The sequence below is a fragment of the Macaca fascicularis genome, chromosome 8 (genome assembly GCF_037993035.2).
Source record: "Macaca fascicularis isolate 582-1 chromosome 8, T2T-MFA8v1.1".
Classification (NCBI taxonomy): Eukaryota; Metazoa; Chordata; class Mammalia; order Primates; family Cercopithecidae; genus Macaca; species Macaca fascicularis.
The window spans coordinates 67,272,746-67,287,674 of NC_088382.1; the positions used below are offsets into that span (position 1 = coordinate 67,272,746).

The window sequence follows — 14,929 nt, forward strand, 5'->3', positions numbered from 1 at the left end:
AAAGGAAGTAAAGTACACTTAAAGAGGGCCAAACATGTGACTTTAGATATCAGGTTCATGATTTGACCTTTTACTTGGGGCCGTATAGGTTGGCAGGCTTCTGAAATTGCATTACATTTCTGATTCTTTTCTTGGACCAGTCTGTCTGCATGCATAGTAGCCTATCAGCACATGTACAGTGTGTTTACTGGAGTTGTATGCACATTCAGTTAAGCTTTCTTTATTCTGTTTTTTCATTTTTTATTGACTTTTTTTTTTTTTTTTTTTTACCAGTTGAATATTCCCAGAGAAAGGTCATAAATGTTTTAAACTCCATTTTGCCCCTTAGCGTACATTAGCCTATTCACTCAACTCTTGAGATCTTATTGGGAAACTGCTGATCAACAACTGTAGGTGTTTCTATCTATTGAAAGACTGCTTTTCCTGGGTGTGACCAATTATTATCTCATACAGGCAGTTTAACAACCACCTGACCATCAACTCATGGACAACTGGCATTTTTGGTGGGGATGAAAAAGATTTTCTGTCCTGATCACATCTGACTAGCTAACTACTATAACAGAAATAGCAAACAAGATTGAATGTCTGACAGAAGAAACATCTGTAACGGTTGAATGTTTGGAGAAGAAACATCTGACAACCTCGCATGTTTGGAAGTAGAAACAACTGATTAGACTGCATGTTAAAAAGGAAAAGCATCTGAAAAGTTTGAACATTTGGCAGAAAATACATCTGAAATTTGAAATGTTTGGCAAAAAGCCACATCTGACAAAGGTTGCATGTTTGGCAGAAGAAACATCTGACAAATTAGAACGTTAGACAAAAGAAACACTTGGCACAATTGATTGTGTGGCAGAAGAAACATTTTAGAAAATTTCAGGTTTAGCAGAAGGAACATTTAAGAAGACTGCAGGTCTGGCAGAAAAGAAACATATTAAAAGATAGTATGGTTGACAGCTTGCAAAATAGACATCTTAAACAATAGAATATTTGACATAAGTCATCTGACAAAAAATGTTAGAAGAAACATTTGACAAGTTTGTATGTTTGGCAGAAGGAACATCTGAAAAGGCTCCACATTCAGCAGGAAGAACATCTGACAAGATTGCAACTCTGGCATTAGAAACATCTGACAAGGTTTCTGTTTGGCAGAATATTTGACAAGGCTGAATGTTTGACAGAAATCATCAGACAAGGTTGAATGTTTGGCAAAAGGAATATGTAAGAAGTTTGAATATTTAGCAAGAGAAAGATGTGATTCAACTGAATATTTGGCAGGCATTTTTTTTTTTACAAGACTGCATATTTAGCAGAAGAACTGCATGTTTGTTAGTTGGAACATCTCAGAAGATTGCACGTTCGGCAGAGGGAACATCTGACAGGGCTGCACGTTAGGAAGAAAGAACATGTGACAAGTTTAAACGTTTTGCAAAAGGAGCATCTGGCAAGGTTGCATGTTTGGCAGAAGGAACTTTTAACAAGTCTTCATGTTTGGCAGGAGAAAGTCAAGATTGAATATTTGGCAAATGATACATCTTCCAAACTTGCATGTTTAACAGAAAACAAAACATCTGAGAAGACTGCATGTTTGGCAGAGACAACATCTGAAAAGGTTTGATGTTTGCAGAAGAATTTCTGACAAGCTTACATGTTGGGCAGAAGGAGCTACTGATAAGGTTGCAGGTTTAGCAGAATGAACATGTGACAATATTGCATACGTTTGGTAGAAAAATATCTGAAAAGATTGCGTGTTTGGCAGAAAGAACATCTGATAATGTTACATGTTTGGCAGAAGTAACATCTGATGAAGCTGCAGGTCTGGCAGAAGAAAAGATTACATGTTTGGCATAAGTAACATCTGACAAGTTTCACTGTTACACAGAAGAAACATCTGAGATTTCATGTTTGGCAGGAAGAACATCTGACAGGATTGCATGTTAGGCAGTAGAAAATGTGACCAGTTTTCATGTTTGTCAGAAAAACAATTAGGCAAAAAATTAGACAAAAAACAATTAGACAAAAATTGCATGTTTGGCCAAAGAAACATCTGACAAGCTTGCACGTTTGGCAGAAATAAAATCTGACAGGCTTTCGTGTTTGGCAGTAGACAGATCTGACAAGCTCCTATGTTTAGCACAAAAAGTATCTGACAAGGTCACATGTTTCCCGTAAATTATTTGAAAAATTTTGAATTGTCCTGTGAAAGGTGGAAGATAATGAACGTCTGCTCTGAAAAAGTGCAGATGGCAAGTTTCATTGCTGAGAGTCTGGGGATAATGAAGTCTATTTCTGAGAGGCTGTAAAGGGTGAGTTTCTTCTCTAACCAACTGGAGATAAGAGGTCATTCTCTTAGAAACTAATAACTGTGAGTTCCTCTTACAAGAAACTGGAGATGGCAAGTTTCTCATCTGAGAGGCAGGAGAAAGTGAGGTCTTCCTCTGAGAGGCTGGAGGCAGTGAGACTCTCCTGAGATGTGAAAGAAAAAAAAATTATCTTTTAAAAGCCTGAAGAAAAGAAGTTTCCCCTCCAAAAAGCAAAAGACAATGAAGTCATATTCACAGATGAAGAAAACAAAACAAAACAAAACAAAAAACCAGAAAACATACTTGTGAGAATCTGGTGAAGTCCTCCTTTGAAAAATTGGAAACAGTGAGTTTCTCCTCAGAGACAACATCTGAGAAGGTTTAATGTTTGCAGAAAGAAAGAAACTGGACATGGTGAGAAGCCCAGGACTGTGAGGTCCTCCTCCACAAGGTTGGAGACTGGAGGTTTTTCTGCTGAGATGCTGCAAACTGGGAGTCTCCCTTCTAAGAGTATAGAGAAGGTGAGGTTCCCTTCTGAAAGGCTAGAGATAGCAAGATCTTTCTCAGAGAGGCTGGAGATGGTGAGGTCCTTCTCTGTTGGGGTCCACATGTTTCCTAAACAAAGGAATGAACACACAAGACAACACAAGACAAGACAAACATGGCGGCTGCCTTGAATGGCACACTCTGCTTTGTATTATACAGTCGTTTGTGAAATGTTGCCAAGTCACAAGACACATTATTGTTTTTCTGACCTTTCCCTGACTTTCTGGATTTTCAAGATGTTTACACATAAACAAGCTCCCAGGGTCTGCTGTTAGCAGCTGGCTCCTTTGTCCTCCCCGTTTGCAGGGAAGGAATGCCCTGCTTCGTTTGCAAGAGCAGGACTTATCGGGAACACCTTGCTTCATTTGCAAGAGCAGGACTTATTGGGAACGTCTCGTTTGCGAGCACATAGTCCTTTACATTTCCCCTTTCCTTATTTATAAGTTGGAATTTCTTTTAAAACCATCATTACATGTTGAGCTCACTGGGATTTGGTGTTTGCCCTTTGGTACCGTCTCCAGCAGACTGTGAAAATGACCAAGGCAAGAACAACAATCAATACATTACCAGAAACAGAGGTCAGCAAAGTTTTTACAGGGCTCATAGGGTTCAGAGACGTCAAACTTTGTGCAATACCAGTCATCAGATCTGCACCAGTCAGCAACGGTAACTGATTGTGAAATGTTTCAGAAATGTTTTGTGTTAATTCTTGTATTTCTAGGGAAAGATTATTATGACCAATTAAAAGTCTCTTTATCTCAGTCCAATTATGTACAGTGCTGTTAAAAGGAACAGGAGTAATACAAAATTGAGTAGTATTCCAATCACATTTCAACAAAGCTCAGATATTCAACACTGTTAGCTGATCTCCTAACCAAGAAACCACTTGCTCCAGATTATGCACTCGTTCAGTCAAATGAGCATCTATGTCTCGTTGCTGCTGCCACAGCAAATGTGATTGTTCATGCCATTGTTGCACAAATTCTGCATTTTGTATACTCTGGTCTGTAGAGCTAATCCAGCAACAGCAGCGGTGGAAGAAATTGCTACAAGTCCTATCACAGCAGTCACGACGATTCCAACCATCCTCCGACTGCAGTGGACAAGATCTTGCATAACCTTGTAAATTTGAGTAACCTCGGCAGATTCACTCCAAGTACGTGTTAAGTTTACAGTTAGCCAGGTTTCTTTTCTGGCTCTTAGTATATATAAATCGGAATGAGACTCATTCCAATTATTATTCCACCAAGTAGCATTTATACAACTTAAGAATGTACAATTGTTTGTACAGTTAACTACCCCCGTATTATTATCCCATTTAAAAACTCCTGTCAACAACAAGTAAGGCTTTCTTACACATGCAATAACATATCTAGAACTATTTCGATGCAAAGTTATATGGAAAGGGTTAGCAATATTAGTAAGATTTAAGGACATGTTTCCTGTGAAAGTGAACATTGGTTTACTAGCAGCTAGCAACTTCCAAATATGACCTTGTATTTGTGAGGTATTAGCCAAATGTGGCATAGGGGGTGATAGACCACCATCATGCCAAATAATAGTTTCATTGCCATCTGCAGAAATGCTGTGATTACCTTTATGCCAATGCAGGTTGACATGGCTGAATTTAGTCTGAAAATCTCCATGTACACTCCAATCTGTAACAAGGCATTTACGACTCTTCCCTTTTACTTCTAACAACAATCGTGGCCCACTACCTCTACATCTAGTCCACTCTAGTTGGGAAACACCTCCGGACACATTGGGGATGGGGCATAAAGATAATGTACTTGGCAGAGTTTCATTAAGTACTGCAGTATGATTATACTTAAAACTTTGAGCTACAATAATCATACTAAGGGCAGAGATATGACTATGGTTATAGCTAACAGCCCAAGCATCATGAGAAAGATGCAGACAATGTGGACTACCCCCAAGACATATAGGTAACCCTTCAACCCCAAATTGATATGAACTATTTACTGTGCCAGTGTCTAATTCAGGATCCTGGTTTAAAAAAGGCGATGGCATCCAAGCAGTATCATTAGTAAATACTGGGACTTCTCTGTCTCCCCAGGCCACACCTTGATATAAGGGTGGAAAAGGAATATAAGCCCAGTATATAAATTCTCCAGCTGTTACCTGACAATTTACTACAGCCAGCATAGCCAGGAATAAAGTCAGTGGGGTTTTGGGCTGCCCAGCTTGTTGAACAACCCCTTCAGCTTCTTGAGTTAACTTTTTCAGTTGTCCCCATGTCGGGGGCTCCGCACGTCAAGTTCCGAAGGTGAATGTTCTCTGAGCGCTCAGATTTAGCTCCTGGAATTCCTTCAGGAACTCTTTGGATCGGCTCCTCTTCGCCATGGCACTGTTTCAACCGTCGAGATGGAAACCACTTGTCTCCGGCACCTGTACGGATGAGAGCATAGCCTTGGCCCCATTGTAAAACTTTTCCTTTTAAATATTTCCCTTGTAATGAAGGATAATACACCCACAGATTACTGTTATGTGGCTTTTCTAAAGGCTGTTGAAAATGTTTCACCGCTGCAGACTGCTGTAATTGGCGCCAATGGTTGAGAAAATTTAAAGTTAAAAGGGCTTTCAGAATTTGATGTTTTGGGGAATCTCGCCCATCACCCCCTTTTGGTTTTAAAAGTTGTAATTTTAAGGTAGCATTGGCTCTTTCAATAATTGCTTGACCTTGACTGTTAAATGGAATACCAGTGGAATGATGAATATAGTATAAAGAGAGGAAGACAGCCAATTTGCGAGGGCAATAAGCAGGGGCATTATCAGTTTTTAATTCAGCAGGGACTCCCATAACTGCAAAGCGAGTAAGTAGTAACAGAGTCAGCCTTTTCAGAGGGTAATGGCATAGCCCACTGGAAATGTTGCCACATATCAATAGTATGATGAACATATTTTAAATGACCAAAGGAAGGAACATAAGTTACATCCATTTGCCAAATGTGATTTTTTTGAATGCCTCGAGGATTAATACCTGGACTTAAAAAAGGTGCAATAATAGGAGCACAAGGTGGGCAGGCTCTGACAATAGCTCGGGCTTGACGGCGTGTTATAGAAAATCACCGTTGTAATCCTAAACTATTAGTATGATGTAGTTGGTGCTCATCCTGAGCCCGGTGGACACTGCCAATAAGTAAAGAATCAATCTGACTATTGCCAAAAGATAAAGGTTCTGGCAAAGCTGAATGAGAACGAATATGAATGATAAAAAGAGGGGTAGTGTGGGAAGTAAGAGTTACAAATAATAAAGAAAATAATTTTTGTAAAGGAGTTTGAGGAAATAATGTTAAAGAAGTCTGAGAAATATATTTAGTTACATATACAGCATATTGGGACTCACTAACTATATTACAAGGGGTTTGAGGCCAGTATTGTAGAACCATAAGAATGGCAAAAAGTTCTCCTTGTTGTACTGATTCAAATGGATAGTGAGAAAGTATTGAATTGTCTGAAGTCCAGTATCCAGCCTTTCCATTGCTTGAAGCATCAGTAAAAAAGGTGGGACCTTTAACTGGAGTGTAAGAGATAAGATTATATGGCAGTAAAGAATATTGTTGCAGAAAAGCAAATAATTTATTACTAGGATAATGCTGAGAAAAAGAACCAGTATACTCAGCGCAAGCCACTTGCCAACCCTCATGAGTTTTCAACAGAGATTTAATGTATTGATTAGATAATCAGGTAATAATTTTTATAGGGTCAGCACCAAGCAACTGACGAGCTCGATGTCATCCTTTAATAATTAATTTAGCCAATTTATCAATATATGGGTGAATTTTCTTAATGGCTTTATTAACCAAAAACAGCCACTCCAGAATATTATTATCTTGGTGTAAAATGGCTGTTGGCAAATGGGGAGTATGAAAAAGACACAACGAAAGTGGAAGATTGGGTGCAATATAATCAAGGTGAGCTTCACTAATTCTATTTTCTACAAATGACAATTCTTCTTCGGCTACAGTGGATAAAGTCCCCATAGGTTGAATACAAGTATTTACAGCTCTAAGATCAGTTAATAAGTGCCATTTTCCTTTTTTTTTTTTTTTTTTTTTGACAAGACAAACACAGGGGAATTCCATGCTTGGTTCAATATGCCCCTCGGCCAATTGTTCCTTAACTAAATTCTTTAAAGCCTTAAGTTTTTCTTTAGATAATGGCCACTATTCCACCCAAATAGGAGTTGCAGTTTTCCACTTCAATTGTAAAGTTTGAGGCTTGTGGACAGTGGCTAAGAGTTTAAAGGATCGTAGCCCATTTTGAACATCATATTTTTGGCAGCTGAAGAAATATGAAGAATGCTTAAAAAGGCACCAAATTGTTGTAAAAGATCACGGCCCCAAAGGTTAATATTAATGAGAACAATATAAAAAAAAACACTTTTCTTTGTTGTCCTTCAGGTCCTACACAGCTCAGGGGCTCGACACTTTGGTAGACTATAGAAGCAGTACCTAGGCCAGATAGAGTAACCGATACTTGTTTCTTTTTCCAATGATCAGGCCATTGAGCCAAACATATAACAGATACATCCGCTCCTGTGTCAGCTAACCCCTCAAAAAGTATCCCATTAATTTGCAATGAACATAAAGGTTTTTGATCAGAAACTAAAGTTTCCCAGAAAACAGTTTTCCCAGTACTACCGCAACCTCCTTGACAAGACACATCTCTAGATAGGAAAGGAAAAAAAAAAAAGGCAATAAAAGCAATTGTGCTATATGTTCCCCTGCCTCTAGGTGCATAAATTATGAGATTTGTACCATAATAAGGATTTCATCAGTAAAATCAGGATCAGTTATTCCTGGGACCACCATTAACCGCCGCATAGCGTTGCTGCTTTGATCTAGTAAAAGTCCTATATGTCCTTTTGGCAAAGGACCACACACTCCAGTAGCCAACTTATATATTCCTCCATTAGGTGATAAAGTATAAGGTTGGACAATAACTAGGTCAGTAGCGTCACTCTGCTTAGTGGCAGCATAAAGCTGAGAAACTGGGGTAGGGTAAGATGTCTTTGAGGAGGACTCGAGGTCATTCCTTGATGCTGTAGGCCACTGCTCACTGGGTACTGGGGTAGGCCTGCATTGTAGTTGTTGGGCCCCCAAGCCTGCGGGCCCTGGCTCCCGTTTCCCGAGAGGGGTGACAATACATTCCCACTTTTATCAGGTTTTGAATGGCATTCATTGGTCCAATGTCGGCCCTTGCTTCATCGTTTACACATATCAGATGGTAACTTTTTTCTTTTAGAGCAGAAAGGCCTAATTTTTTTGGCATTCCTTTTTAAAATGACCGTGTTTCCTATATTGATAGCATATACCTTGTTTAGAATTGCCTTTTAAAGCCTTAGAAAGTGCCCCAGCAAACAATTGAGCATTGTAAATAGCTCCTCCAACATCTTCACAAGCCCGAATGTATTCATCTAAATCAGCTCCACTAGCTTTTAGAGGATGCAGCAATTTTTGGCACTCGGAATTAGCACTCTCAAAAGCCAGAGTATCAAAAAGAATTTTAGCAGCAGGGCCTGAACCTACAGTCTTTAATACAGCACCTTGAAGACAGGCTACAAAATCTGGATACGGCTCAGTGGCTCCTTGTAGGATCTTTACAAAAGATAAAGAAGTTTTACCCGCTATTTCACCCTTAGTCCACGCTTTTATAAACAAGGCTTTAATCTGAGTGAGAACAATATCATCTAGGTCTGCCTGAGCATTAAGAGCGGCGTATTGTCCTGAACCCGTAAGCCGCTCTTCAGTAGGTCCTGGGGGATTTTGGGTAGCATTTTTTCTAGCTTGTACTCTTGCTTCCTCCTACCACCAACTTTTTAATTGAAGCCATTGCGAACGATCAAGGACAGCCTGTCCCAACGTTTCCTAGTCAATAGGAATCATCATATGTTCTGAAGAGAAGGAATCGAGAAGGCCAAGAACAAACGGTGACTGAGGTCCATAATTAGAAATTGCAGCTTTCATTTCTTTCAAACATTTAAATTGTAGGGCTGTAAAAGTCACATTCTGGCCACCATTTGGGAACTGAGCATTGGGGCCGAAAGCAGCCCGTGTTATTGGGAATAGATCTAATTCCTCGAAATCATCCTTTTCCTTCGATTCCTTCTTTTCTCCTGCAGGAGGAAAAGGCACAGAGAAAACCTGACCTGACATAGGCAAAGAGGTTGGAGGTGGGGGCAAAGGGAAATCCTTTTCCAAAGGAGCAGAAGGGAAGGTAACAGGGAAGGCTCGTGGCAGAGAGATAGGAGAAACAGGAGCAGCAGTACCTTGCAATTTTAACAACTGTTGTAACATCTCTAAAATATGCTGCAAATCAGAATTTCCTTCAGATGAAGGAGGCATTAGCTCTTTTTCAATTCCTTGTCCTCAACAATTGGGGCATAAATATGTTCCTCTCTAGGATCATTCCTCTCTAAAGCTTCAGATGCCTCATCTCCTGTGGCAGTATCACCACGCTCTGAGTCAGTGTCAAGTAACTCTAATGCCTGAGTAATGGAACTACACAAGGTCCACAAAGTCAGAGGTATCACTTGCCCTCGCTGATGAGCTCGACGCAGGACTTAAACCACTTGTAACCATTCCTTTTGATTTAACTGCACTTTGGTTTGATATTGAAACCAATAACAATGTTGTTCAACATGGGCAAACAATCGCTTCAAAGTCTTTTCTTTTACTTCTACTCCTATAGACATCAACGGTCCCTGGAGTAACCGCAAATATTTAGAGGCCAGAGAGGTGGAATTCCCCATAATTTCCCGTGGGTCCCCCTTCATTTATATACCTGCCCGGGGTGTTCCCCCTCCAGTTCCTTGCTCTTGTGGAGCCACGGACCCTGCTCGCTGTGCCAGATGTTGGGGTCCGCGTGTTTCCTAGACAAAGGAATGAACACACAAGACAACACAAGACAAGACAAACATGGCGGCCACCTCGAATGGCGTGCTCTGCTTTATATTATACAGTCGTTTGTGAAATGTTGCCAAGTCACAAGACACATTGTTGTTTTTCTGACCTTTCCCTGACTTTCTGGATTTTCAGGATGTTTACACATAAACAAGCCCCCAGGGTCTGCTGTTAGCAGCTGGCTCCTTTGTCCTCCCTGTTTGCAGGGAAGGAATGCCCTGCTTCATTTGCAAGAGCAGGACTTATTGGGAACGTCTCGTTTGCGAGCACGTAGTCCTCTACTTCAGACTGCAAGGTCCTTTTCTGAGATCCTGGAGATGGTGAATGTCCCTGTCAAATGTCTTGGCCAGACTGGGTTTCTGCTGGTGCTTGACAGGGTGGGGGAGATGGGAAGGCTGAGGGCGAGTGTGGTGTCTCTGAAGCCAGTAGTCACAGCCATAAAGAAGTTATTTGCTATGGAGGACCAAAAAGACCAGGTGCCTCTGAGCTTTTTCAGTAACCATGTCTTCTAAGACCGTTTGTACCAGAGCTGTGGTGATAATCTCTGGAAGAGTCACAAAGGTGTCATCTGGGAGAAAATATGGAGGGTATAGGAGAATTTTATGTGCCAGAGACAGCCCTGGAATGAAACAGAAAATAATTAGAGATAACAGGAACTGTGTACTGAGCACTGGGGACTTCAAGAAGTGAGCAGATGCGTGAGAAGCACCTCTTCCAGAGTTGGGGTCTATGGGGGAGTGGTGGTGAAGGAAGGATGTGGAAAAATAGTGTGGAGGCAGGGGAGAACACCTGGCCTCCAGGTCTTTGGTTCTCTTCTGAGATCCTGCACATGTCCAGGTCTTTTGTTGAGAGGCTAAAGATGGCGGAGTCCTCTTCTGAGGGGTTAGAGATGGCAAAGTCCTAGAGATGGCAAAGTCTTCCTCTGAGAGCCTGTAGAGGTTGAGGTCTTCCTCTAGGAAACTGTAAAGAGTGAGCTGCTTCCCTGAAAGGCCAGAGACAATGAGGTTCTCCAAGAGTCTGGAGGTGGTGAATTTTACCTCCAGGACGGAAGATCCACGAAGTGCTCCTCTGAGAGGCTGGTGATGACTTCTTTCTCTGAGAGGCAGGAGACAGACAGCAAGGTCTTAGTCTGAGAGGCTGGACATGGTGAGTTTCTCCTGTGAGAGGCTGAGGACCCTGATGTACTTTTCTGAGAGGCTTGACATGGCAAATTTCTTCTCTAAGAGACTGGAGGTGGTGAGGTCCTAGTGTCAGAGGCTGGAAACAGAAGGTTTCTCTTCTGAGAGTCTCCTTTAACAACAAGATCCTCCTCTGAGAGGGTTTTCATGATGACTCTCTTCTCTGAACAGATGGACATGATCAGTGTTTCTGTTGGAGCCATTGGCCAGACAGCTTTGATTGCTGATGTTTGGTTGGAGATAGTGTGGTGAAGGGGAGGGTGAATTTGGGGAGTCTGCAGCTGGTAGCCAAAGTCACAAAGAACATCTGTGCTGTGGAAAGCCAGAAGAGCCAGGTGACCCTGAACTTCTTCAGTAATTGTGTCTACTAGATCCCTGGTCGCAGAGCCTAGATCAGGCTCTTGGGAAGCTTCACAAAACTGCCATCCAGGGGAAACTATGGAAGGTGCAGCAGATCCTTGTCCTCAATAGGAGCACTTGAATGAAACAGACAACGGAAAGAGGTAAAAAGAGCTGCCTTTTGGGGGCTGGGGACTGCAGGAGTAGCTGGCAGCTGTGAGAGAAGCACCACATTCACAGCTTGGGAACTATGAAGGAGTGAGGATGAGGGGAGAAAATATAAAAGTAGAGTGGGAGCAGGTGCACTGTCCTGGCCCTATGAACTTAGTCCACTTCTGTGATGCTGCACACAGCAAGGTGCTCCACTGAGATGCTGGAGATGGCGATCTCTTCCTTTGAGAGGCTGGAGAGGTTAAGGTCTTCTGCAAGACTGCAGACATTGAGTTTCTATTCTGCCATACAGCAGACAATGAGTTCCTTACTTGAGATGCTGGAGAGGGCTACTCTTGGAGTTGCTTCTGCAAGAACCTGGAGAATTGCGTGGATTGCAGAAGGAACATCTGACAATGTTGCATGTTTGGCAGAAAAAAAAAACTGACAAGCTTGCATGCTTGGGAAAAGAAATATTTGATAAGGCTGCATGTTTTGCAGAAGAAATATCTGAGGAGGCTGAATTTCTGGTAGAAGACCTACGTGCCAAGATTGAATTTTTGGCAAAAGCAACATCTGATGAGATTAAAAATTTAGCATGAGAATCTCTGACTCAATTGAACATTTGGCACAAGAAAAATCTTACAAGATTTTATGTTTGGTAAGAGAAACATCTGCCAAGACTGAATGTTTGACAGAGGAAACATCTGAAAAGCTTGCATGTTTGGCAGAAGGAACCACTGAAAACCTTGTATGTTTGGCAGAAGGCACATCTGAGAAGATTGCATCTTTGGCAAAGGGAATATCTGACAAGGTTTCATGTTTGGCAGAAGAAACACCTGACAAAATGGCATGTTTGGCAGAAAAAACATCGGACAAATGTGCATGTTTGGCAGAAAATAATATCTGTCAAGAGTGCGTGTTTTGCAGTAACTATATCTAACAAATTTTAATGTTTGAGAGAAAAAACAGCTGAAAAGTTTTAATATTCCATAGAAAGATCACCTGACATGCTTGCATGTTTGGCAGAAAGAACATCTGACAAGGTTGTATGCTTATGAGAAGTAACATCTGACAAGGCTGAATGTTTGACATACAGCTCGGGTGAGGAAATTGAAAGTTTGAGGCCGGGCGCGGTGGCTCACGCCTGTAATCCCAGCACTTTGGGAGGCCGAGGCAGGCAGATCACAAGGTCAGGAGATCGAGACCATCATGGCTAACACAGTGAAACCCCATCTCTACTAAAAATATAAAAAGTTAGCTGGGCGTGGTGGCAGGCGCCTGTAGTCCCAGCTACTTGGGAGGCCGAGGCAGAAAAATGGCCTGGAGGCAGGAAAATGGCATGAAGATGGGAGGCAGAGCTTGCAGTGAGCCAAGATCGCACCACTGCACTCCAGCCTGGGCAACAGAGCCAGATTCTCTCTCAAAAAAAAAAAAAAAAAAAAAAAATAGAAAGAAAGAAAGAAAAAAAGAAAGTTTGAATCAGGGACATCAGGCAATTTTGAATGTTTGGCAGAAAAAAATTAACACATCTGATCCAATGGAATGTTTGGCAGGAGTTCTATTTAAGAATATTGCATGTTTGGGACAAGGAATATCCAACAAAGTTACACGTTTGCAGAAGGACCTTCTGACAAGACCGCACGTTTGGCAGAAAAAACATTTGAAAAACTTGGAAGTTTGGCAGAAGAAAATTTGAGGAGATTGTGTGTTTGGCAGAGGGAAAATCTGACAATGTTGCACGTTTGGCAGAGAGAACATGTTACAAAGCCTGTATATTTTGTACAATAAATACCTGACATGGTTGAATGTTATGCCAAAGAAACATCTGACAAGGTTGCATGTTTGGCAGAGGAAATATGTCACAAGACTGCAAGCTGAACATCTTCTGCCAAACACTCAGCCTCTTCTGAAGAAGAATCATCTGTCATGATTGAATGTTTGGTGGAAGAAACATCTTACCAGCTTACAGGTTTGGAACATCTGACTTACTTCCATGTTTGGCAAGAGAAACATGTGCCTCAATGGACTGTTTGGTAGAACTCACACTTAATAAGATGGCCTATTTAGTAGAAAGAACATCAGATAGGCATGCATGTTTTGTAGCAGGAACATCTGACAAGGTTACACGTTGGGCACCAGTAGCATCTGACAACATGAAATGTTGTACTGTCTGACAATTCTGAGTGTTTGACACTAGGATCATGTGACAAGATTGAAAGTTTGATAAAAGGACATCAGAGAATTTTGAAATTTTGAAAACTTGGCCAAAAAGAAGAAAAACATCTAATCCAATTGACTATTAGGTAGAAGTTCTATTTAAGAATGTTGCATGTTTGGGACAAGGAATATGTGACAAGGTTGTGAGTTTGGCAGAAGAAACATCTGTCAAGATGGCATGTGTGGCAGGAGAAACATCTGTCAAGGTTGATTGTTTGGCAGAAGAAAGAACTTACCAGCCTGCAGATTTGGCAGAAGGAACATCTGACATACTCGCATGTTTGGCAAGAGAAACATGTGCCACAATGAATGTTTGGTAGAACTCACGCTTATGAAGATTACATGCTTAGCATAAAGAACTTCTCACAGGCTTGCATGTTTGGCAGCAGTAACATCTGACAACATTCAATGTCTTACAAAAGTAACACTTGCAAGGCTGGGTGTTTGATCCAAAAATCACACGGCGAGATTGAAAGTTTGACAAAGAGACATCACAGAGTTTTGAATTTTGGTCAAAAAAAAAAAAAAAAAAAAAATCTGATGCAATGGAATGTTTGGCAGAAGTTCCATGTAAGAATATTGCATATTATGGATAAAGAACATCTGACAAGGGTACATGTTTGGCAGAAGGAAAATCTGACAAGAGTGCATGTTTGGCATAGGAAACATCTGTCAAGATGGCATGTTCGGCATAGGAAACATACGTCAAGATGGCAGATTTGGCAGAAGAAACATCTGACAATATTGCAGGTTTGGCAGAAAGAACATCTGACATGCTTACATGTTTTGGAAAAGAAACACAGGCCTCAATGGAATGTTTGGCAGAACTCACATCCAAGAAGATTTCATGTTCAACAGAAAGAAGATTTGACATCTGACAATGTTGAATGCTTGATAGAAGGAACATCCAACAAGTGTGAATGTCAAAAGAAACATCTGTCACAATAGACTGTTTGAAAGAAAGAACATTTCACAAGATTGCAGTTTCAGCAGAAGTAACAGCTGAGAAAATTGCATGGTTGACAACAGAACTGGAAATGCCAGGATGTCCAGCAAAAGTCTGCAGCAGGGGAAGAGCCCTCATTGGAGAGCCTCTACAAGAGCAATGCAGAGGGGAAATGTGGGGTTGGAGCCCCCACACAGTCCCCACTGGGGCATTGCCTAGTGGAGCTATGATAAAAGGGCCACCATTCTCCAGACCCCAGACTGGTAGATCCACCAACAGCTTGCACCGTGAGCATGGAAAAGCCACAGGCACTCAACACCA

At 41.3% G+C, this 14,929-nt stretch overlaps 2 long non-coding RNA genes across 4 annotated transcripts in view; one reads left to right on the top strand and one right to left on the bottom strand.

Annotated features, from left to right (window-relative positions):
- The window catches only part of LOC102128875 (uncharacterized), a 196,242-nt gene that overhangs the window by 125,465 nt on the left and 55,848 nt on the right, over window positions 1-14,929 (top strand). The gene's annotated exons all lie outside the window — the stretch shown is intronic.
- Window positions 2,186-14,929, bottom strand: part of LOC123575203 (uncharacterized) — a 30,231-nt gene continuing 17,487 nt past the window's right edge. Inside the window, exon 2 of the long non-coding RNA XR_012416928.1 lies at window positions 2,186-5,258. This is a non-coding gene — a long non-coding RNA (uncharacterized lncRNA). The remainder of the gene's footprint in view (window positions 5,259-14,929) is intronic.